This window comes from Squalius cephalus, assembly GCF_949319135.1.
Source record: "Squalius cephalus genome assembly, chromosome: 1".
Lineage (NCBI taxonomy): Eukaryota > Metazoa > Chordata > Actinopteri > Cypriniformes > Leuciscidae > Squalius > Squalius cephalus.
The window spans coordinates 60,236,747-60,261,752 of record NC_137122.1 but is presented as its reverse complement, the minus strand read 5'-3'; the positions used below and the strand labels follow the sequence as shown (position 1 = coordinate 60,261,752).

The window sequence follows — 25,006 nt, the reverse complement described above, 5'->3', positions numbered from 1 at the left end:
ATTTACTCTTACTTGAGTCATATTACTTTTCAGCATTTATACTTGTGCTGAAGTAAATTATTTATTAAGTTGCAATGGTTGCTTTGGTTTTTCACCAAAGTATTATGATCGTGCTTTTTAGTGTAGTATTTTATAAACCTCTTTAAGGATTTCATGTGAGTCTGCCAGTGAGTGCATCTTCTGTCTGAATCTTTGTGTTTTTCCCATGTATTTTTGTGTATTAAACTCTACATAAACTGTATATTAACTCTGAATAAAAGTTAGTGTTGTGTGATATCTCAAGTATAAAGCATGACTATGAAATCAAAAGCTTTCCAAGCACAGACAGAAGCACAATAACGGTGATTATGTAAAGAACCAAGAAGGTATTATCTATGATCCATGCCACGCTGGTCAAGGACAGACATGTCTTCTGTTGTTGTTTTCGTTGAGTTACATCCCAGCACTCAGTGAGGATCTGCTTCAGACTGAGGGACTGCTCATCTACACCGCCTGTGAGAGGAAAACAGCAAAGCAAGTCTCTGGATAAACACTGTTTTGTATGGTCTGAACAATGTCAATTATATATAAGATTGTTCAATGTGGAAATTAATTTCAAATGAATGTAATGTGTGGCTTTAGAGGGGTTTGCTTCATATGCATTTGCATGGTTTAACGTGCTATTTTCATCCATCCATCCATCCATTATCCAAGGGGCACTTGGATGCTTGAACATATTCTCTTTTTTTTCTAGTCTAATTTACTCAAAGATTAAATGTAATTGTTTTTCTTTCCATATTTACCAAAGTGACAAAACAAACAAATCTTAACCTTAATTTGTGAAATAAAATAATAAAATACAGGAAAATGTCCCTCATAATCAGATGCTGTGTCGACTCTTACCATCTTGGCCACTAACAGTAGATGTTGTTTCCACTGATCTCTTCTTAGCTCCTTTAGCCTTCATATAATTCACAAAGATAGTCTCCAAAATGCTGATGCCAATGATACAGAAAACCGAACAGCAGTAAAGTCCTGTAAAAAACAGCAAACTATGACCATCATATGATTGTATACATTGTTCTGATTGATTGTGACTAGACTTTTTGAAGAACCTGGTCAGAAAGTGTAATCAAATACATAGTTAAAAAATTAATATGCTGCATCTGGAATTTTCATTTCTAGAAAATATTCACATCATTAAAATTGTACCGTAATGTCACTCTTTACATTGTCGTCTTCTTGGTGCTGGCTAGTCAGAACTGCGGATCGTAGGCTATCACACAAGTCTTGTGACCATTTAGTACAGTTATAGGCTAACATCGAATTTTCTCCAGTCAAAACAAGCAAACAAAACTTGCAAACTAACGCCAAAGGGATTGTTCTGCCACCACTTAAGCTCCGCCCACAAAAAAATTTCACCATGATTACCAACTGAAAAGGGGTCTATTCAGTATCAGTAAATTAGGTTTACCAAACAATCATAAAAGAAATAAATAATATCTAACCATTACCATGAGGTGAAAAGGAGGATCCACTCTGCCAGACTATCATGAAAGTGTGTATCTATAGCACAGATTTTATTTCTCGTACCATTTATTCGCCAAAAAATTTTTTTTGGAGAGCATACGCAGCAAAAACTCCAGTGTTACATTAACTCTCCTGGGAGTTTTTTTGACTCCACACTCAAGCGTGTTGAAATATCAGTGATAAATGAACACTAAAGAGTGTTAAATAAACACTGAAGCAGTGGTTAAATGAATTAGCTAAAACAAAAAGTCACCATTATGGTGGTTAGTGTGTGCTTTAGTTGAGCTATTGACCCTTAAATTATTAAAATTAGATTAATTAGATAGTTTGATGGTTGTAACTGTGTTATAATATCTAGATGAAAAGTTGGTCAGGTGGTGTTGGGTATGTTTAAACATAATCATCATTTGACCTGAACTCATTTAGAGCCTTATCTCAGACTTAAATTTCTATTGTTGATTCCTGCAGTGTTTGTTATTCCATGGCATACGATCTAGAATTTACAAATAATCCAAACGATTTCTCAAAACTTGTTCTGATAAAAACTTTAGGCACACACAGAAAATCAGAATCAGTGTATTCTGTCAGGGAACAGAAAAAATCCTGCCGTGTGAGAGGTGAATCACAGGCCAAAGATACCAGGCTAAGGCTACACCAATCACAGAGTAGAACAACAGCCAATAGCATTGTTCCTCTAGGAGTGCTCACAGCTGATAGGCAGGGCCAGACCAATGAGCTGCTCAGCTCAAGTACACCTGAACTTGCATATCAGCTAGAACAGGCGTTCTCAACCCTGGTCCCCGAGGGCCACTTTCCTGCAGAGTTTAGCTCCAACCCTAATCAAACACACCTGAACCAGCTAATTAAGCTCTTCAGGATTACGAGAGAGCTACAAACAGGTGAGTTGGATCAAGATTGGAGCTAAACTCTGCAGGAAATTGGCCCTCGAGGACCAGGGTTAAGAACGCCTGAGCTAGAATATCAGGCTGCACTCCCAGATAGCAACATTGTTTGGGCCCAGATCCGGCCCACATCTGGCACATGTGGAACGATGATCAGGCCCACTTGCAGCGTTGAATGACGGCTCTTGAGCGGCTCATTCCTGTTTGCCAGATCTGGGTCACAAGCAGGCCATAGCAATGCCACATGTCAGCCTGGAGCAAAGAAATAAACCAGAACTGGACCTCATCTGAGCCACAAAATCTGTGTATATTAAATATGGAGTAATTGCAGCCTTAATAAGCCTGTTAACAAGCAGAATCACTGAAGGAAAGAAGAGAACAGAAAAAGAGACAAGCAGAAACACAAGAACTACAACTGACTTGTAGTCATAAACGAGCAGCGATGAACGTGTGATCATAAATTTCTTTAATGTACTGCATCTGTTTTTGAATGTATGTATGGATATGATATGACATGATATTTCTTTTGCACAAGTAGCCTAAAGAAAATTGTAATTTGCAGTTTGCACAGCTCTTTGAGTAGCCTAAATGTTCTATGTACTTTTTGTCTTTTTAACTGTCTTAACCCTGTGCTTGTGTTGTGTCTCTGTGGTAACTCTTGCAGCAATTTCTCTATGCCTAAATCAAATTTCTCCTTAGGGAGAAATAAAGATACTTTGCCTTCCAGGCACAGCCTTAGATTAAATCATGAAGATAAAAGAAGACATTAAATCTGTGAAGATCTCAGCAGAGGAGGATTAAACAACTCCACAACCAGCTTCACTTCTTACTAACCAGACTGACTTTATTTCTGTCAGACATCTACGAAAGTTCTTATTGGGAATAAACTGAGGGTTTAACTCTATTGTGTTTATTTCAAAGTCACCATAACAGTAATCAGTGTGTCTTTTAGTTGTGCTCTTAACTCAGCTCAATTGTCCTATTATTGTCCAATATTTTGTTGAACCTTGAATATTTGCTTTTATTTTTGGATATTGTGTTTGTTGTGATATTTAGTAGATTTTTTGTGATGTCCAGATCTGATTTTCTGAATATTTTGTTGATTGTCACTATTGCTGAGATTCATAATAAGTTTAATTTTATATAGCGCCTTTCCCAAGCTCAAGGACGCTTCACAATGACAGTAAGTAACAAGCAGTTTACACATAAACGGACAATGGACATTTGCCCAGTCCAAGTAATGAGCGATTACAGTTGCAAATCACATTACATATGCAATACAAATATAAAATCAGAGGCAACAAACATTAATTACAGACAGCATGGTGGGCAGTTGGAGTAAAGATGCAATAGATTATTGATACCTAAGTTAACATTGTGACTGTGTTATGTCAAATTAACATTTTCATGACTGATAATACTGATTAAACAAATGTGTTTTAAGTTTATGCTTAAATTCATACAACATGGTTTTTGTCCAGAGAGCCAATGGAAGAGATTTCCATAGCTTAGGGGCTATAACAGAGAAAGACCTGCCACCCATAGATGATAGACGAAATCTCCGCTCACATAGGAGTTCACAGCCAGAAGATCGGAGAGTTCGAGGGGGAATATAAGGAGAAAGTAAATCAGAGAGATAGGCTGGAACAAGACCATTGAGTGACTTAAAGGTAAGCAGAAGAATTTTGTAAGTGATACGGGATGACACGGGTAGCCAGTTTAAACAGAATTGGAGTGATATGGGCAGTTTTTTTAGTGTAAGTTAGTAGTCTTGCAGCAGAATTTTGAATATATTGCAAACGTGAGATAGAGAGCACAGCAAAAAGTCCAGTGTTAAATTAACTCTTCTGGGAGTTTATATGGCTCCAAAATAAAATATGAGTGTTAAATTAACACTCAAGAGTGTTAAACTTAATGAGCTCATTAAGTGATTAATTGAGTGATGATTGAGCATTATTGAAGACACCTGATGTTAGCAAGCAGAATCAATTCCAGCCCCTGGCTTGTATAAGCCAAGCGATAGCGCCCACTATCCAGTGAGCTCCGCTTAGGTACTGGTCTGGAAGAGCTGGTCTGTTTGTCCGCTGTACACAACTGACCACGGCACTGAGACAGGACCCACATAGCAACATTGTGTCGGCCCAGATCCGGCCCACATCTGGCACACGTGGAAAGATGATCTGACCCACATGCACGTGGAATTACGGCACTTGGGCGGACCGCTCCTGTTTGCCAGATCTGGGCCACAAGCAGGCCATAGCAATGCCACATGTCAGCCAAGAGCAAAGAAATAAACCAGAACTGGACCTCATCTGAGCCACAAAACCTGTGTATATTAAATATGAAGTCATCTCAGCCTTAATAAGCCTGTTAACAAGCAGAATCACTGAAAGAAAGAAGAGAACAGAAAAAGAGACGAGCAGAAACACAAGAACTACAACTGACTTCAGCCACAGTCTTAGATGAAATCAACTGAAGAGAAAAGAAGACATTAAATCTGTGAAGATCTCAGCAGAGGAGGATTAAACAACTCCATAAACAGCATTACCAGCTTCACTTATTACTAACCAGACTGACTTTATTTCTGTCAGACTTCTACACAAGTTTTATTGAGAATTAACAGAGGTTTAACTCTAATGTGTTTCATTTGAAGTCACCATAACAGTGATTAGTGTTTCCATTAGTTGGGCTCTTAACTCTTATTATATCTTTAGTCTTTTTTAGCCGCTGTGACGGTGTGTTAGTCAAACACATTTGCAGCAGCAAAGAAAACAAAGTGAAACGAGATCAGGTGATGATGGTTACCTGTTGATGGTTTTATAATCATCATTAAGGAACATATTTCACTGATCTCTTTGGAATTTAACAATTGTGTTGATCCATTAATGTTTTCACATCACAAACCCTGTGTTACTGCAGTGTGAGATCCAGCAATATTATAACAATCAGTTAGAAGACTTTAACAAACATGAGCATGAAACATTACAGTTCTATGACATACACAGACATCAATAATCAATGTATGAATCTCAACAATGGTGACAATCCAAAGTACCTTGCTGCAATGCATGCTGGGTACCATCATTGTACAAAACTCCCAGCATGCATTGCAACATGAATAAATTATGCAGCTGAATTGTCCTATTATTTTGTTTAATTCTAAATATGTGCTTTTTTTTGCTGTTGTTTTTGTTGTGACATTTAGTAGCTTTTCAGTGATGTTCTGAATTATTCTGTTTATTTAAAAAAAAAAATATTGTCACCATTGTTGAGATTCATGTGCTGATTTTTTATATCTCTGTGTGTCACCGTGGATTCATTTTTCGTGCTCATGTTTGTTAAAATCTTCTAACTGATTGTTATAATATTGCTGGACCTCACGCTGCAGTAACACAGGGTTTGTGATGTGAATATATTAATGGTACAACACAATTATTAGATTCAAATTACCTCAGTGATTCAGTCTATTTCATGATGATAATAAAACCATCAACAGGTAATCATCATCACCTGATCTCATTTCACTTTAGCTTTCTTTGCTGCTGCAAATGTGTTTAACAAACACTGTTAAAGCAGCCAAAGAAGGCAAAAGATATAATACGAGTTAAGAGCCTAACTAATGGAAACACTATTCACTGTTATGGTGACTTCAAATGAAACATTAGAGTTAAACCTCTGTTAATTCTCAATAAAACTTCTGTAGACGTCTGACAGAAATAAAGTCAGTCTGGTTAGTAATAAGTGAAGCTGGTAATGCTGTTTGTGAGAGTTGTTTAATCCTCAGATCTTCACAGATTTAATGTCTTCTTTTCTCTTCAGTTGATTTCATCTAAGACTGTGTCTGAAGTCAGTTGTAGATGTTGTGTTTCTGCTCGTCTCTTTTTCTGTTCTCTTCTTTCTTTCAGTGATTCTGCTTGTTAACAGGCTTATTAAGGCTGAGATGACTCCATATTTAATATATACAGACTTTGTGGCTCAGATAAGGTCCAGTTCTGGTTTATTTCTTTGCTCTTGGCTGACATGTGGCATTGCTATGGCCTGCTTGTGGCACAGATCTGGCAAACAGGAGCGGCCCACTCAAGTGCCGTAATTCCACGCTGCATGTGGGCCAGATCATCTTTCCACGTGTGCCAGATGTGGGCCGGATCTGGGCCGACACAATGTTGCTATGTGGGTATAGGGTTGAGGAAATATGTCATACTCAATCCTTTATGGGCTCTGACCCCGAGGAGCGCGTACATCAATGGCGAGCTAGCTTCTTGTAGCTGAAGGAAAAGATTCTGAGGCAATGGCACTCAGCACCGCCCTATAGTGAGGGGGAGCCCGCCTCTATTTCGAGTGCTTTAACGCCATTAGCGGGCAAATTCTCACCCGCGAGATTTCATAAGGCTTCAGTAGACTCGAACAAGGAGGGAGAACCCCATAGTGCCACCTAACGGAGAGACCGACTCGAAAGGGAACTGCAAAACTGATACTGTCGTGGGAAATTGTTAAATTTGGTTTGTTAATTAAGGATGTAAAGGTATCTTATGTAATAAATAATTTGTTGCTTTTGCTGAAATATCACATACACAAATGTAAATTTTTCAAAATTCCCCCACGGCTTTTGATTTTTAAAGAGGAATTTCTAATATATTTGGAGGCACTGAGATGGATGAAAAGTCCAAAAGCAATGTGTTTGTATTCCTTATTGGGCGATTTTCGTTTAATATATATATAGTTTTAAAAAAAACTACTCCCATACTTTTCCTTTTATTTTTATTTATTTACTCATTTATTATATTGATTTAGCTTTTTTCTTTGTCTGTAACTTACTCATTGTTTGGTATGTGTATAATGTGATGAATGTGATGTGACAATTGAATGTAGCTCAGTATTTGTAAATCTTTCAGTTATGACTGCCTTTTTGATAATGTTCAACAAGTTTTAGAATAAAAGAAACTGAACAGGAAGTCAGGAGGAGGTTGATCTTGTGCTGTGTTTCCCTCTGCTGGACAGGTCATGGTGTGACAGGAGGCATCAACTTTCATTTGACTTGAATAGTATTTGCAACTGTTCTGCCTTAAATTCTCAACTATATTTCATTTAAAGAGAATATTCTAGGTTTAATGCATATCGTTTGATTGTTGTGACTTAATTTGAGCTTCAACAAGAAATGTAAGTAATATTTAATAATTAGGTCAAAGTTAGACTCACCGATCAGAGGGAGTTGTTTAGCCGTAGAGGGCAGTGTTTCATTAAGAATCAGCAGTATCACAGAAATAGACAGCAGTAAAGTCACTTTAAAGCCCAGCTTGTCGTCTCCGTCTGTGTAAATGAAGAAGGAGGCCACATCCAGCAAGAGGAAGAAAAAAACCGGTACTAAAATGTTTATGATATACAGTTGAGGTCTCCTTTTTAAATTGATCTGTCATAGAGAGAGAGAGAGAGAGAGAGAGAGAGAGAGAGAGAGAGAGAGATTAGTACAGAAATATTCTCCATAAATCAAGACATGTTAAAAAGCTAAGAAAATGAATAAAATATTACACTCAAGTAAAAGTATTTCAATAAAATTTTACTTAAGTAAAATTACCGGTAAAGTAAGTAAAATGTAGCTCATTATTGATGTTACTGAGTTATTTTTTAACTGCGGGGGTGGGGTTTGGGACTCTCCATTATACAGTTGTAACTGAATAATTACAAATGTAATTAATACTGTATGTTACTGTAATTAAGTAGTTTTTTGTGTTCTTCTACTTTTTAAAATAGTTTATTAAAATTGTCATTTTACTTATAATTAATTCTACATGTAATTTGTTACTTTCCACCTTGTACTTATAAGCAAAACCTACATTTACATGTTGACTTTGAGCATTAAATAGTAAAATAATGGATAAAATACTGTATATTATATTATATTATATTATATTATAATTTCACACTTTGGTCATCAAAAATGTAATTTTAATACTTGAGCCCTAATCTTTTGAAAAATAAATGAATTGCCTTTTTAAAGGTTAAAATGCAAATTTACAAATTGTATTTTGTACATTGTATGTCATTTTGGTGCATATTTTTCACAAATTCATCAACTAGTTGTACTTTGTTTTTTTTTTTTATATTTAATATTGGCTTGCACTTCATACCCTGTGCTCTTTACCTGATATATCAGCTGATCGAATTCAAGCCACTTAGTGATGGTAGCTTTGGAGTAACTTATATTGAGGAGCTCCCACTCTCCCTTGGCCTCAAAGAGCTCCTGTGATGAATTGGTGATCCAACTTACATTAGATATTGGTTGAACTGTAATCTTCCGCTCTGTGGGAACAGACATTAAAATTGTATTTCATATTACAGTCAAATAGTTTGGAAGAGTAAACCATGTTATCTTATGTTTGTTTGTCAAAACTGATGTGTTTCAGATGTACTTGAATATGATGTAGACTGAAATGTTATATTGCAGATTTGGGTGTCGAAGGGAAACTTGAAGAGATCCATCTTACAGGCCGTGGTCAGAGCTAAAAAGTCAACTGAGACTATATAGCCGTGAGAGAATAACATCACATTTGGAGACTCCTTTGTTCCAAACTCAGTCTTGATGCTAAATGAATAAAATATAAATTAACACTGATTAATAAAGACATGGTGATTAAAGACAGCAGGTATTCAAATCAAAAGTAAATTGCAGATACTGATTAACCAGCTAACCAAGAGCTGTGTCTCATTTTAAAGGCTGCTCATTCTGGAGGCTGCATTTGTTGGCCACATACGTCACAGAAGCTTCAAATTGGTCATTTATTTGAAAAATTGTGACGGCTGCGCTTTCAACTTAAGTCATGTTTATTTTTTAAGCTCTACTTCCTCAGTAGAGTGTAGTAAGCAAGATAACAGGTGTTTATCATTTTTAAACGTTCAAAGAACAGGACTGTATATATATTTTGTGTCATCATTTGCTATATACAGCAAAATAAAGTATTGGTTTGAAGGATGATTCTCACAAAACTGTATTTTCCGCAAGTTTTTTTTCAAGGTCACAAAAAGGACACTAATTACCAAGTAACACACAGCAAAATCCCCAGTGTTAAATCAACACTGCTCAGAGTACATATGGTCCCCCTCTAAAGAGTGTTAAAGTAACTCTGAATCAGTGTTGAAGTTAATTAATTAATAAATTAATTATATAAATAATTAATGAGAAAGTGATTCATTAATAAATATTGAGCATTAGTGATGAACACCTGCTGTTAACAAGCAGAATCACTGAAGGAAATAGAAACACAAGAACTACAACTGACTTCAACCTCAGCCTAAGGGCCTGTTTACGCGACACCATTTTCAAGTAAAAACATGCATTATGCATTTTGTCGTTTACACTACAACAGCATTTTGAACAGAAATAAAGTCAGTCTGGTTAGTAAGAAGTGAAGCTGGTTATGCTTTTTGTGGAGTTGTTTAATCCTCCTCTGCTGAGATCTTCACAGATTTAATGTCTTCTTTTCTCTTCAGTTGATTTAATCTGAGGCTGTGTCTGAAATTACTCCATATTTATATGGCAGGACTTCTACTCTTTGGCCCCTGGATTTCCCAGCTCTGTTTATGTTGCTTGTAACATTTCATGGCTAAAGTCTGATTACACTGTATTCAGCACAAACTCTGCTACAAAAATATGTCAGCAGCATGTACGTAAAAGTTAGTAGTTGTTTTTTTTTTTTTTGAGAAAATTACGTTTATGCATGTTTCAGGAAAAAACAAAAAAGATTATTCACTGAAATAAGGCCATATAACCCACGTTGATTATTTGTTTCACAAGACTTTTGAAAATTGTTTCATATCATCCTGCCCTATCCCTGCTCACATGTAATATATTGATTTAAAATCTGTAAGACATATTTTGTGTAAGAAAGCTTTATGCGAGGAGGGTGTGAATAATCATGAATATTGATGTGTTTCACACCTTGGAAAACAAAGACCCTCCCATAATGGCCCTATCAGGTGGGACTGTGAGGGAACTAGACCAAAGACAGTTTAAAATGGCTTTTTGATTGTTTGGATTTATGTACAACACAACATAATCCAAAGATACACAATGAAGGATTAATTGCCTTGGGGGCATATAACTTCAAACAGGATCACTCTCTCTCTGTCTTTGATGCCTGTGAGGTACAGCCACACAGCAAAATCCCCAGTGTTAAATTAACACTCCTCAGTGTACATATATGTCCAACTACAGGGTGTTAAAAATGAACACTGGAGCAGTGTGGAAGTTAATGAGATAATTAAGTGATTAATAAAGTGATAATTGGCCATTAGTGGTGACACCCAATGTTAATAAGCATAATCATTGAAGGAAAGAGAAACAAGAACAGAAAAAAGAGAAACACAAGAACTACAACTGACTTTGAGCCACACTGCAGATTTTGTTTCTAATTAAACTTATGAGTAATCATTACTTATTCTTTTATGTTTAGTAAAAACCTGCTATCATTACTAAACAAAATTAGTTGTTTGTACTATTTAGCTTAAAGATTCATTGCACTAATCATGTTAAGCTAAGATAACTCGCTATGTTAAGCTTCTGTAAGGGAGGGGCGTGGCCTATTTAAACAGGTGACAGTGCGCAGAGTGCGCCATTTAAATTTTGAACCGAAGAGTCGAACATTACCAGCTTAACTTATTACTAAACAAACTGACTTTATTTCTGTCAGACGTCTACAAAAGATCTTGCTGAGAATCAACAGAGGTTTAGATGTTGATTATTTATTGTTTCATTTGTAGTCACCATGATGGTGAAAGGTGTTGGCTTTAGTTGGGCTCTTGCCTTTGACATTTAAACATTATATTTTCTTTAGCTGCTTTAACTGTGATTTTGAAAGGCATAATAGTTATAGCTAAAAGCTAGAGGTGGGTGATACTCCAAATTTTGGTATCGATCCGATACCAAGTAAATACAGGGCCAGTATCGCCGATATCGATACCGATACCAATACTTTTTAATTTTAAAAGCATGCACTTGAACTTGTATGCACTTTCCTGTGCTAGAGCAGTGTGTCATGATTTATGAGGTGAATGCATCATTAATATGCTAAATCTGAAAACGTTTTCATGACTACTAAATATTTTGTGATTTGTGCTCTCAACTCGCCTGTAATTATTAGTCAGTGACTTTTACAAAACTACCCTAATTATAGTAAAAGTACTATTGTACACTAGCCTACTGTTCAAAAGTTTGGGGTCTGTAAGATTTTTAATTCTCTTCTGCATTTATTTGATCAAAAATACAGTAAAAACTGTAATATTACAGTTTAACATAGGCTATCTGTTTTCTATGTCATACTAAACTGTAATTTATTCAATTGATCAAAGCGTAATTTTCGGCATCATTACTCCAGTTATGATGATAATTAATTTTAATATGCTGATTTACAGCTCAGAAAACATTTCTTATTATCAATGTTGAAAACAGTTTCATATTTTTTTGTGGAAACCATGATGCAGAATTATTTGATGAACCAAGTTGAAAGAACAGCATTTATATGAAGTAGATTTTTTTAACAGTGAAAAACCCTTGACTGTCACTTTTGATCAATTTAATGCATCGATCCTTGTTGAATAAAAATATTAATTTCATTAAAAAAAATCTTACTGTCCTCAACATTTTGAACCGTTATATACACTTTTGCTTTGTTTATTGCAAAATAACTCCCGATTGTTTCTCTGTCATCTAAGCAAGGCTTCGTTTCCCAAACGTGCCTGTGAGCTCAGCGAAGCACCAGCAACGAACGCTCTCTGTGATTGATTGGTTTCGTCTTGTATCCAGATGACTAGGAGAAAAAGTTCTATCCTACACAATTATCCACTAACATTCGCTTATTTTTCCACTTAGAAGCTTATTTTACGCACTGAATTGCGTGCTAAATTAATAAAAATTACTGGTAAAAAAAACACACATTTGGATCGATATTTTTATGTGAGGATCGATCCTTTTCGATACCACGTCAGTATCGAAGTATCGATATTTTAGGATCGATCCGCCCACCTCTACTAAAAGCCAAGAGTAAACTGATCAATTGATTATAATTGCCTATTGATGCTGTTATCAATAGAGATTATAAGTCACTAAAGTCAGTAGCACTTGACTTATCCTGTTATTTTCCAGCAGAAAATCCAATGGAATTGTATATGAATCTCAACAATGGTGACACTTGCAATGCATGCTGGGTACCCAATAGTAAACTTATTATCCTAAACCATGTACAACATAACATGTTTAGTTTCAGCTTGTGAAAAAGGTTAGGGTTCCATGTTAATACAACTCAACATGTTTAGTTTCTGCTTGTGTAAAAACTAAAGTGGTATAAGGCAACGGGTTTCCTCGCGATTTGCGAGTAAAGTCAACTAATTCGGGTTAAGAGTGCATTACACATTATTGCACTTATTATTACCAGTTTGACTTTATTTCTGTCATACATCTACAAAAGTTATTGAGATTCAACAGAAGTTTAGACGGTAATGTTATATGGAATTTTTTATTTGTGTGTGTGTGTGTGTGTGTGTGTGTGTGTGTGTGTGTGTGTGTGTGTGTGTGTGTGTGTGTGTGTTTGGTGTGTGTGTGTGTGTGTGTGGAGAGAGAGATATTTATAATGTGACAATATGTAAGTCATTGTGTGATAAGGAAAATATGACTAGGCCTAGACTACTTGTTCTGAGCAGGTGTTGTCAGTGAACAGGCTGTAAAACTGTTGGTTAAGTTACAGACACTCATGAAAAACTGATGCTAATTATCTGTGAAATATTCTCTAGGCCCAACAGCAGTCAAGTTGTCACCGTTTGTGTCAAACAAGTTGTGAATTTGTTGTAACATTAAAACAGTAGATCATGACTTACTCTGTGCTCAAAGTGATGCTCAGAACTCCAGTGGTTTCCTCAATAGCAGTGTTGCCAATCAGTGTTTCTGCTATTGATACATATCCCCCTTTAAACCACCGCATGAACTATCTCTATTAAGTTATCTCAGATAATTGGATGTGTCATTTCATCGGGGATGTAATAAGCGACATACGAAGAATGGACCCCTGATCTGTTTATCTGAATATGTTTTATGTCACCGTTGTTGAGATTCACATGCTGATTCTTGATTTGTGTGTGTAAAAAAATAAAGTAGTTAAAACATATTTGTGTGCAGAATATGATGACTTATCATCACAGTGTTGCCTGTAACCAATATTGTTAAATTAATACGTCTCCCAAATAATCAGAAATTGCTGTCTGAATGATTAGATCACTATACGATGATCATGTCACTATTAAAATATAACCAACACCCAGAAACCACATCTCAATGATTTCTTTGCCATAACAAAAGTGTTTTAAAAACACAGTTAAAACTGTCAGGAAAGAAACATTATAAAGTCAAGTGTCAAGAGCCCAACTAAATCAAACACTGATCACCATATTGGCGACCATTTCCTTCAGCGATTCTCCTTGTTATCATCAGATGTCTTCACTAATAGTCATTCATCATTCAATAAATCACTTAATTATCTCATTAACTTTAACAATGCTTCAGAGCTGCTATTTAGTGCCATCTGTCAGGTTAACGAAAATATTAATTTGAATAAAAGAGTATTTTCCGTGTATAAAGTATCTTCAGCTTTTGTATTATGACAGACAAGAGCTGATAATGATCACTGTCTGATTAAACAGATATAGAATACAAAATGATAATGTGAACAATTAATCCTAAAGATCTGATTTGACAAAAAAAAAAACTGTTTTATGTGCAGTATGAACAAAGTCATTTCTGTTTTGTCATCCCAGTACCCTTATTCTGTCCATCATTTTGTAACTTTCTGGTCTATCGCTAAAAGGTAAAAACAACCTAAATTAAAGTTTCTGACAGAAGTAATTTTTATACCTTTCCACTATACCAATGTCTGGAGTCCAAAACTTATTTTTGGGGGCAACAAATGCTTTAATTCCACAAAATGTATTTTGATCCCACAGCAAATCCTGAATTGGCCAAGCCTGGAAAAGTTATAGTTATAGAAAAGGTCAGAGTGATTATAAGACAGATACTGTATGCTTGAAAATTAAATAAAACCTCTGATCATGTCACAAAATTATGTAAATTAAGTAAAACTTTGTGAAATAAGAATGAAATAGTTTTTTAAATGCTTACTGTTATCAATTTGACCTGTGTCGTGAGACTCTGGGCTTTTTCATCCTGTAGATATAAGATGTGTTGAAAAATGATATTACAACTGCTTGACATCCCATAATAACTTGAATGAGAAGATATATCAAGCTGGACACATACCACCTTTATGATGGAGGTCACATACAGTTCCACCAAAATCTGCGAGCCATTTCTTTTGAGTATCGAGGGCTGAGAGTCATTGTTCAAGCCAAATTTTTCAAAAAGACCATTTTCAGCTTCAGCATATTCAACATCACTGCAGTTTTGAGCATCAGACACCCACCCTGTAAGACATTCGGTAACACAGCAGAATATAATCTCCAAGATTGCACTTGATTAACTGCAGTCCTTTGTCTGTTATTAAAGCAGACCAGTTGATCTGCTTTATCAATGCAGACATTTTCTCCATGAACACCTGCAATGGCTGATAAAACACAAACTCAAAGATAGTCAAAGGTCAAGAGCCCAACTAAAGCAAACACTGATCTCCATGATGGTGACCTCAAACGAAACATTTTCAATAAGACATCAACATATAAACCTCTGTTAATTCTCAATAAGAACTTCTGTAGACGTGTCAGAAATAAAGTCAGTCTGGTTAGTAATAAGTGAAGCTGGTAATGCTGTTTGTGGAGTTGTTTAATCAGATCTTCAGAGTTAATGTCTTTTATCTTCAGTTTATCTAAGGCTGTGTCTGAATAAAGTTGTAGTTTGTGTTCTTATTACTCTTTCGAAAGATGATTGAAAGAATGTTTCAGGAACATTACACTAACCTTTAAATAACGTTCTAGTAACATTCAGGAAACTGGATATTTTTATGTTCTTGGAATGTTAGAAAGGAACGTTCCTATAATGTTAAATTTAAAATTAAGTTGAAAGAACGTTTGAGGAACGTTATACTTTTAAAACACGTTCCTCTAATGTCAAGAAAACTGGACATTTTTCACGTTCCCAGAACCAACACTGAATATTTGGAGAATGTTCTTATAACAAAAGTCTGTTAGCTGGGAAAAGTCATAACAAAACAATAGCAAAATAAAAGCAAACAGGAAAAAACAATGAAAATTACAGGACAATTCAGCTGCATTTATTCATGCTGCAATGCATGATGTGAGCCATGGATGCGTTTTTTTTTTTTTCCTTTCAGATTATTAAAGCACTGCTGGAATTAGCTATTGTAATGAAAATGAATAAAAATCATTTGTAAAATCAGTTCAAAATGCTGCATGAGACCAGTGAATCAGGCCACTACAGGATTGTAATTTCATCATCTAAACATAACCATCATGACCTCGGCTTCGTTTCCCAAAAGCATTTTAAGCCTAACTTGATCGTAGAACAATTGCAACAAATAGTCTATATGATCAAATTAGGCTTGCAATGTTTTCAGGAAACACAGCCCAGGGCACAGTTTCATTTCCCACAACAAATGTGCTTTATAAACACAGAATTGAACTAAAAAAAAAAAAAAAAAATGTTACAAAGTAAAGTGTCATGAGCCCAACTAAAACAAACACTGATCACCATAAAAGCTTGACAAGAAACGAAACATTCCATAAAACATTACCATCTAAACTTCTGTTGAATCTAAACAAGAACGTGTGTAGATGTATGACAGAAATAAAGTCCAACTGGTAATAATAAATGCAATAATGTGTAATTGCTCAAAGTCAGTTCTTGTGTTTCTCTTTTTTCTGTTCTTCTTGTTTTTCTTTCCTTCAGTGATTCTTATTAACGTTGGGTGTCACCACTAATGGTTAATCATCACTTAATTAATTACTTAATTATCTCATTAACTTTCACACTGCTTCAGTGTTAATTTTTACAGTGGACATATATGTACACTGAGGAGTGTTAATTTAACACTGGGGATTTTGCTGTGAAATCTTGTAAAAATGTTGTTATTTGTTGTCATTTACTGTCATGAACTAACTAATGTTACCAAATTGATCCTTATTGTTAAAGAGCATCTTGCAGGTAAAAAAAAAATCTAAATGAATATATAACCGTGTATGAAAATACCATATGAAAAGATAATGCAGGATTTAAAATGTTTTAAAACGACATAAGGACACCAATTTAGTAGATAAAGTGAGCGTTTCTACAAACCGCTTTTTTTCAACATCGCGTCATTTTACGTCACATGAGGGAGACGTGTGCTGTGCTCTGCCGCAGCTCAGTGCAGAGTAGGCTGGTATTCAGTAAGAGCGGTCGTGAGTCAGTGTGTTTTCACTAGTTTTTGTATTTCAATTTATCATCGTCATGGTAAATTTTTGTGTTTGTGGAGCTTGCAAAAACTCCAGCCTGTCAGGACATCGAGTCCACTGGTTTCCTAACAAGAAAAAGGACGGTGCTATCTTTCGTGCCTGGGTGCGGGTTGTGCAGGTGAAGAGACGGGATTTCTCTTCCGCGTCGGCTTCGGAAAACGCGGTCGTGTGTAGCGTTCACTTCAGATCGGAGGATTATCATCCCAGCGATATGATGGAGTTCAACATGGGATACCGAAGTAAGAACCGGGTGAGACTCAGAGCTGGTGCGGTTCCTTCAGTGCACGCATCTTCGGGTTCTCCCGCTGGATGTAGGCGCGAGCACAACATCAACTGGCAAACGCAATGTAAGCGGAACGAAACTGAGCTACTCGTTATTGTGTTTGTGTGGACCGTTTCTCAGTTTGGACCAGTGCAGCGCGAGCCTGATCAAGCAACACTGTAACTGCGAGATCCAGTAAATAAAGCATTTGAAAGCATTCGCCACTGAAGTAATAACATCGCTGTGAGATCTAGTGAGAAATATTCACATTTCTCCGTTATTAACGGATCGAACAGCGTTGACGTGGAAACCAGGAATAAACATTGTGCAATGAATGAACGAACTATCCAGTGTCCACAGATCTGCAACATTCACCATGGCTTTACTGTAGTAACACTAACTGCAACCATGAAAGTTTGTCATTTTCCACTAAGGCCCAGTATGCATCCACCTCCCTGCAAAACTGACTTTCTTCAGCTGTAAACATTGCCTTGCATTTCCCACACAAGCACCTATGGAACAAAAAATGTATCAGGAATAAATATCTCTCTGTCTCTCGATGAGAAACCGCTAAGTTATATCACGTAACGTTAGTCTTGGCGGATATTAATGAGCGTGACAAACGCCTGATCAAAGCTTAGTTTCTGTTATTGTAAGTTCCAATATGTTCTGTCTAACATTGATCCTGGCCTGTCCCTGCTCTCTTGGCAGCCTAGCAGGCTCATAATTGTATGGCTGTGGTCCGTCAACAATTTCCTCAGCGTCCGAAATGTCATTGCGATCCATTTTTCCCTGTTGTTTGAATCGACCGCTCTCCCTCGTGCTACGTCACGCCCGTCAACCATTTTCAGATGCGGAAGTAAAATTTTCTCACAAAAACGACTCCAGAAGTCACTGTAGCGTATTTATACGTTTTTTTAAAAGAAAATCTAGTTCCTACATTCTTTTTCTATACATTGACTTGTTGGGTCTTCTAACCTGCAAGATGCTCTTTAAGTGTTATCATTAAACAATATGTACTTACCCAAAGAGAACAGACAAAATATAAGCTAGAATAGATGCATGTTCAATAGCGAAAAAAATCCCAATTCACTCTTGAACAGATGTCAGTCATTTGGTCATATTTATACACTGTGAGTGAGCAACACATTCTCACTACCACTCCCAACCAGTGGCTGAACCAGGGTAGTTTCATTTTTGCCTTTTGTCTCTCTTTTGTCTTTCTTAAAAATTAAAAAAAAAAAAAACAATTTTTTCACCAGATTGTTTTTAAATGATGAAATATGTAAATACAGACACCATCAATAAAATAAATGTAAAAGCCATATCATTATCATATTGACAAGGTTTCAATTTCTCTCTAAACATCACTTAATGTTTAGTGACCATAACTACAGGAACAAATATTGTACTGCAAATAACCATACATTCATGTCATGATATTTTTCAAATAAAATAAATCCAATAGGCTGTTATTCAACTTCAACATTATTATATATGCATTCACTAGTTTGCCTGCCCATTCAGCCTTAAAGGTTAATGGTAAACTAACTTGGCATGATGTCCTTGGAGGAAGCTCAAACCTGAGACTCAGCTTGAGCTCTGAGTTAAAAGAGGACATTAAATCTGTGAAGATCTCAGCATCTAGATGTTGATGACACTTGGCTGTTAATGTGAGTTAGTGGCCTTTTTAACAATGTTTACAAAAACACATAAATTGTTCCAAAGAAAACCAGAAATGATGATGATGATGATGATGATGTGGTGATATAGTTTTCACCATCGTAAAGTACAATAATTCACTAATAGTTTTCTGACCAAAAGTGATTATTTGTTATTTATAGATTTTATCCATCAACAATAATTTCTTGCAACAGATAAGATATTCTGAAATTTGTTTTTTAAAAGGATAGTAGGATATTTTTCCTTATGTTGGGTACACACCAAAAGATTTTTTACATTTTATAAGATTTTCAAAATGTGATAGACCACAAACAAAAAAAATCCTAGATTTAAGCGTTTTCCATTTATTGCTGTTTATTTGTCCGTAAATCAACCCAGTGATTAAACGGTCAACTTCAAATTGTTTCTCTTAGTAAGATGAAACTAATCTGTTATTTAAACTGTGATTCAATTATATATAGAAAGCAAACTAAGAACGCTCCCTTTACAATCGCTGGAACTTTCAATCAAACAGCACAAGTTTATCAGTAAGTTCTGGACTCTGTAACTCTCGTTACAAATCAACTGATATCTTATTTACATTGCGTGCAGAAATCGAGATGCAGTGAGGAGATCACTGCATTCATGCGCTCAACATGTCTGTTGTCAGCTGTGAATGCTCATCACTACAGCCTTTGAGTAGAATCACTTGAAGTGAGAAGTGATTCTGCTTGTTAACAGGCTTATTAAGGCTAAAATGACTCCATATTTAATTATACACAGATTTTGTGGCTCAGATAAGGTCCAGTTCTGGTTTATTTCTTTTGCTATTGGCTGCCATGTGGCCAGAGGTGTAAAGTCCAGGTTCAGAAAGTAAAAGTCCTCCTCAGTATTTTGTTCCAATCACCTGGATTTGATAATTCAGCAGGAGATATAACTAATTAGTGAAATCAGTTCATGGGTGGAATAAACACGAGACTATACACCTCTGCTAAATATAATGCTACAGATCTAAATATTATGCTATAATCAACACGTTTCACGATTAGTATAACTTGAGAGTTGTAATAGTAAAAATGTTCTAAAAGTTTTCGAGACACTTCCACATGTAATGCTAGCTATAGACTGGTGCAGGTATGAAGTCACTTTGTAGGCCAGCCGACAGTTAGCATCACAATGGTTCCCTTGATTTGTCCATATAAGATGACAACATCTTAAATAAAACATGAGTAAAAGAAAATAAGGCCATTTTGCTTTTGGAAATTAAATTAATAAGCACCCTTAATTAAATTCAACAGATAGTAATTGGAGATAATCAGAGATGGCAAAAGTACTGTGGCAAAACCTGTACAACAGGGGTTTTCAAATATGTTTTTTTTTTTTTTCATTTCCTTGCAGTACAGATGAAATGAGAGACAGTAGAAAGAATTCAGACCAGCTGAGCAGCATTATATGTGGTTATGCCAAAGGCCTTTGACTGTACAAAACATCTCATGAGAAGCAAAATCAGTATACACACTCATATAGTGTTGCGGCTTCACTTTATCTTTGAAAACCCTGTTGTACAGGTTTTGCCACTGTACTTTTGCCATCTCCAATTACCTCCGATTACTATCTGTTGAATTTGATTGAGTGCTTATTATTTATTTATTTTGATTAACAATTCAACATTCTAGGAACATTGATTTGAAACATTCCAATAACAAAAATGTCCAGTTTCCTTAATGTTATTAAAAGGTTAGTGTGATGTTCCTGAAACATTCTTTCAATCATTCAAACACCTGCTGTGAACAAGCACTGAAAGAAAGAGAAATAAGACCATAAATTACATCTTCCTTCAGCCACAGCCTTAGATGAACTGAAGATAAATGAATACATTAGGATTAAACAACTCCACACATCGCATTACCAGAGATGAAATCAACTGAAGATAAAAAAAAAAAAACATCACAGTATCTATAATACAAATTTTAAATGCATCTAATTATCCAACACAATTTTGTTCAGTTATATACAGTATCTTGGGATGAGATTTGTGAGCAAGAATGAAAAAAGAAAAGGCAGAGAAGAATTTAAAGAGTAAAGAGCCCAGTTTAAGCAAACACTGATCTCCATAATGGTGACTACAAACGTTTATTCAAGATTCAAGATTCAAATATCTTTATTAGTCCCCAAGGGGGCAATTCAGTTCTACAGCCAACCCATCCAATAAGGGTTAAATTAAGATTATTAGCACACAATAAATATAAAAAAATGTATACAAAACGATCATACCCTGACACACACACACAACACAACACACACATTCACCTGCCAGTGACAGAACAGCGGTGTAATACAAGAACCATTTGTGTAGTTATGAGTTATCATTTAAAAATCTTATAGCAGAGGGAATGAATGAGTTTGCATAGCGATTCGTTTTCCGTATTGGCACATAATACCGCCGACCTGACTGCATGAGAACAAATTCATTCCTAAGCACATGGTCTGGTTGGCACAGTATTCTATCTGCTTTTTGGACCATTCTTTTTTTCCAGAGAGAACCAAGATCATTTAATTGGGTACCAGTGATTTTTGAGCATACTTTAACAATGTCACTCAAACTCTTTTTGTCTTTCACCGCTAAACCATTAAACCAACCCAAGAAAGAAAAGGTTAATAGACTCTCAATGAATGCCTGATAGAATGTACATAAGATTCTTTTACAAACCCCAAAGGAGTTCAACTTCCTCAGTAGATATATTCTTTGGTTTGCTCGCTTAATAATGCTATCAATGTTCTCTCTGAATTTCAATTGTGAGTCAAATACTGTTCCCAAATACTTATATGTTTGTACCACCTGAACACCTTCATTGTGTATTAAACTCAGTTTTGGTTCGTCACTAACCTTCCTAAAATCTAGTCAATTCTTTAGTCTTTGACACATTTAAGTCAAGAAGACTATCATCGCACCATCTAACAAACTCCTCAAGGGCACTGCTATGATCCGGTTGATTGCCCTGTAAAAGGGACAGCAGGGCTGTGTCATCTGAAAACTTCACTAAGTAACTGTTCTCCCAAGATGACCTGCAGTTGTCAGTATATAATATGAAAAGAAGGGGGGACAGCACACAGCCCTGAGGAGAGCCTGTGTTTGATACGATAACAGATGACATATTTCCATTTACATAGACCTGCTGCCTTCTATTTGTTAAAAAGTTTAAGATGAGTAATAGAATCTGCTCAGGTAACTTAAAATATGAGGCTAATCGTTCGACCAGAATATGAGTCGATATTATAATTTTCAATAAAACATAAACATCGAAACCTCTGTTAATTCTCAGCAAGAACGTTTCTGTATTGTCGGCTTTGTGGGTTACCATTGTGCTGAAGAGTAGAGCCATGTGCTTCAGTCCAGGAGAAGAACAAGAAATACTTACGATATGGAAGTTGCTTTAAAAAAACCACAAAAAAACATGTACCTGTATTGCAATGATTTTTTTATCTATTTGTTTATTATGTAATCAATTACGTTTCATAACTGGAAATAAATGTACAGTTTATGTTTGTCCCAACACTTGTATGTTTTTGAGTTAATAACTTACAACTTTGAGTAAAACATCCTTGAGAAATTTAAGGCAATAGTTTCCCATGTTTTATAAGTACCGGTACTCTCAACTAATTACATTTTGCAGTGTAAATATATTGTAAATATATTTTTCAATATATGAAAAGCAGCAATTCCTTATGTATTATTACATTTATTGTAATATATAACAGTATATTTACGCAATATATGATTTCATTTATTTTTCAGTATATTTACCCCATATAATATATTGATCATAAATGTATAGAATTTCTGTAAGGGTTATAAGTCATCAAAGATAATTCAACAAAGCAATATTTGAACTACAGTAGTCAACATTTGAAGTAGATCAAAAAAGTTAATCAAAGTTGTCCTAGGACAAGAATGGGTATTGTTTAAAAATCATGTATAACTTTGATGAAAGGTTTTGATTTCAACACTTCAAATGTTGACTACTGTAGTTTTTGACCCTGTACAGAGGTCACATGGACATCAATATAGGACGTTCAGAAGACGTAAAAAAAAAAAAAAACATAATAAAAACATTCATTCTGGCTCTTCAGGGGGCGTCTTTTCAACGCATGACAAAGCCATAAAAAAACGTCTTTTGTACGTAGGCCTACTGTAAGGTCCGGGTGAGGAAGGAGACAAGCCAGGCGAAGTACCAAAATAACAAAAGGTTTATTAACAGGGAAAAACTCAAAACAAACAAGAAACAGTGTGCTGGTGCACAAACAATAACCGACCAAAGACAAGTGAAGACCAGGAACTTAAATACACACACAGATGAACACAAGACAGGTGATGCAGCTGATGATAATGATGAACAGGTGGGTAATTGAGGGAGTGAGTTCAGGTGTGGAGACAAGGAGGATTCTGGGAACTGTAGTGAGCAGGACGAAGACAGACGGTCAATGTGACACCTACATAGTGCGTTGTATACTTTTTTTTTTTTTTTTCATGAGATATTTGGTACAGTCAAAGGCCTTTGGCATAACTACATATCATGCTGCTCAGCAGGTCTGAATTATTTGTCTATTATTTCATCTGTACTTCATCTGCTTTTTTTTTTTTTTTTTGAAAACCCTGTTGTACTGTTTTTGCAACTGTACTTTTGTTCACAGCAGGTATTTGAATAATTGAAAGATTGTTTCAGGAACACTTACCTTTAAATGGCATTCTATGAACATTAAGGAAACTGGACATTTTTATGTTCTTGGAATGTTACAAATCAATGTTGCTAGAATAGAACACATCCCATTTTCCCAAAGAGAATAATGGCGCTGAAGAGGCACAGATCTGAATTAAAGACAATTCTGATTAACTGATTGCTGTAGTTTAACAGTGGTGTTGAAGTAACACTTTTGATACAGTATTTAACTATGAATGTGATAATAAGTGGACATGCAGGCTATATGATGATTTAGTCATCATACTCAGTATAGGTAAATGTATTCACAAACCATGTAAGTGTGCACAAGAGTGGCTTGCAAAAAAATATTTCAAGCAACAAAAGAAAAACTAATGTTAAACAGTCAAGGGTCATGAGCCCAACTAAAGCAAACACTGATCTCCATAATGGAGATTTCAAACCAAACATTTTCAATTAAACATCTCTATAAGAACTTCTGTGGATGTATGCCATAAATAAAGTCATACTGGTTAATACTAAGTGTAATAATGTGTAATGGCTGGAAGTCAGTTGTAGTTATTTTGTTTCTCTGTTTTCTGTTAGTGTGTTCCTCTTTCCTTCAGTGATTCTGCTTGTTAACAGCAGGTGTTCATCACTAATACTCAACAATCACTTACATATTCACTTAATTATCTCACTGCGATATGTGGCAAACACATAGACAATAAAGCATCGATATTATGGTTTAATAAATGAAACTAGGGTAGGCTACACACAACTAAACTAAGCAAAGATTGTAAACAGAATCAAGAAAGTAAAGAAAAGTGGAGAAAGAGAGAGAGAAGAAAAGAGAATGGCAAGATTACAATCAGTTAACCACAACCTACGAGAAATATCAGAGAAATCCTACTTGTTCAATCCAAAGAAAGTTGCCGGAAGAAGACAGGAGAATGTTGTCTCAATGAGGTTGAGCAAAGATCTGAACTAATCAGATAATCTTAAAGGTCCTATCAGTTCACACCCATTTGTTGAGGTGACCAATCTTTGGATATCAACATTTGAAGTTACTCTAACATAACTAAAGAATCATAACTACTAAAACATAGGGACATGCATAAAACACAGGAGAAATACTATAAACATTTGGGAAAGTTTGTGGGTAAGAATGGAGTAACTGTCCTTGTGTATTGGAAGTTTATCTCTATAGTCTTTGACCAAATAGCGCGTGTCGTCTGGTCTGCTGTGCTGTCTTCTGAGGGTTGCAGAAATTGCCTCTTGCTGAGATCGTCCAGGAGAGCAGAGGTGATAATGGCCTTTGAAGAGAACTGGTTTAAGGGCCGATAACAACAGGGGACCAAACCATGCGGGATTTCTATTCACGACATTTGTATGGCGGCTGGCTGGGCCTCTTCCCGCTGCAAAGCGGGAACTTCTAGGTTATAAAACCTCACAAATGTAGAAGACATTTGTGAGGTTTTATAACCTAGAAGTTCCCGCTTTGCAGGCTAAACTTTTATCAGTCTAGAGAT

At 35.8% G+C, this 25,006-nt stretch overlaps 1 long non-coding RNA gene across 1 annotated transcript; it reads right to left on the bottom strand.

The window, feature by feature from the left end:
- Positions 1-8,861: 8,861 nt before the first annotated feature.
- Positions 8,862-14,614, bottom strand: LOC307172174. Its single transcript, XR_013823672.1, has 3 exons — positions 14,569-14,614; positions 14,305-14,414; positions 8,862-8,991 (listed from the first exon to the last, which is right to left on the bottom strand). It is a non-coding gene; the product is annotated as an uncharacterized lncRNA (long non-coding RNA).
- Positions 14,615-25,006: the final 10,392 nt, after the last annotated feature.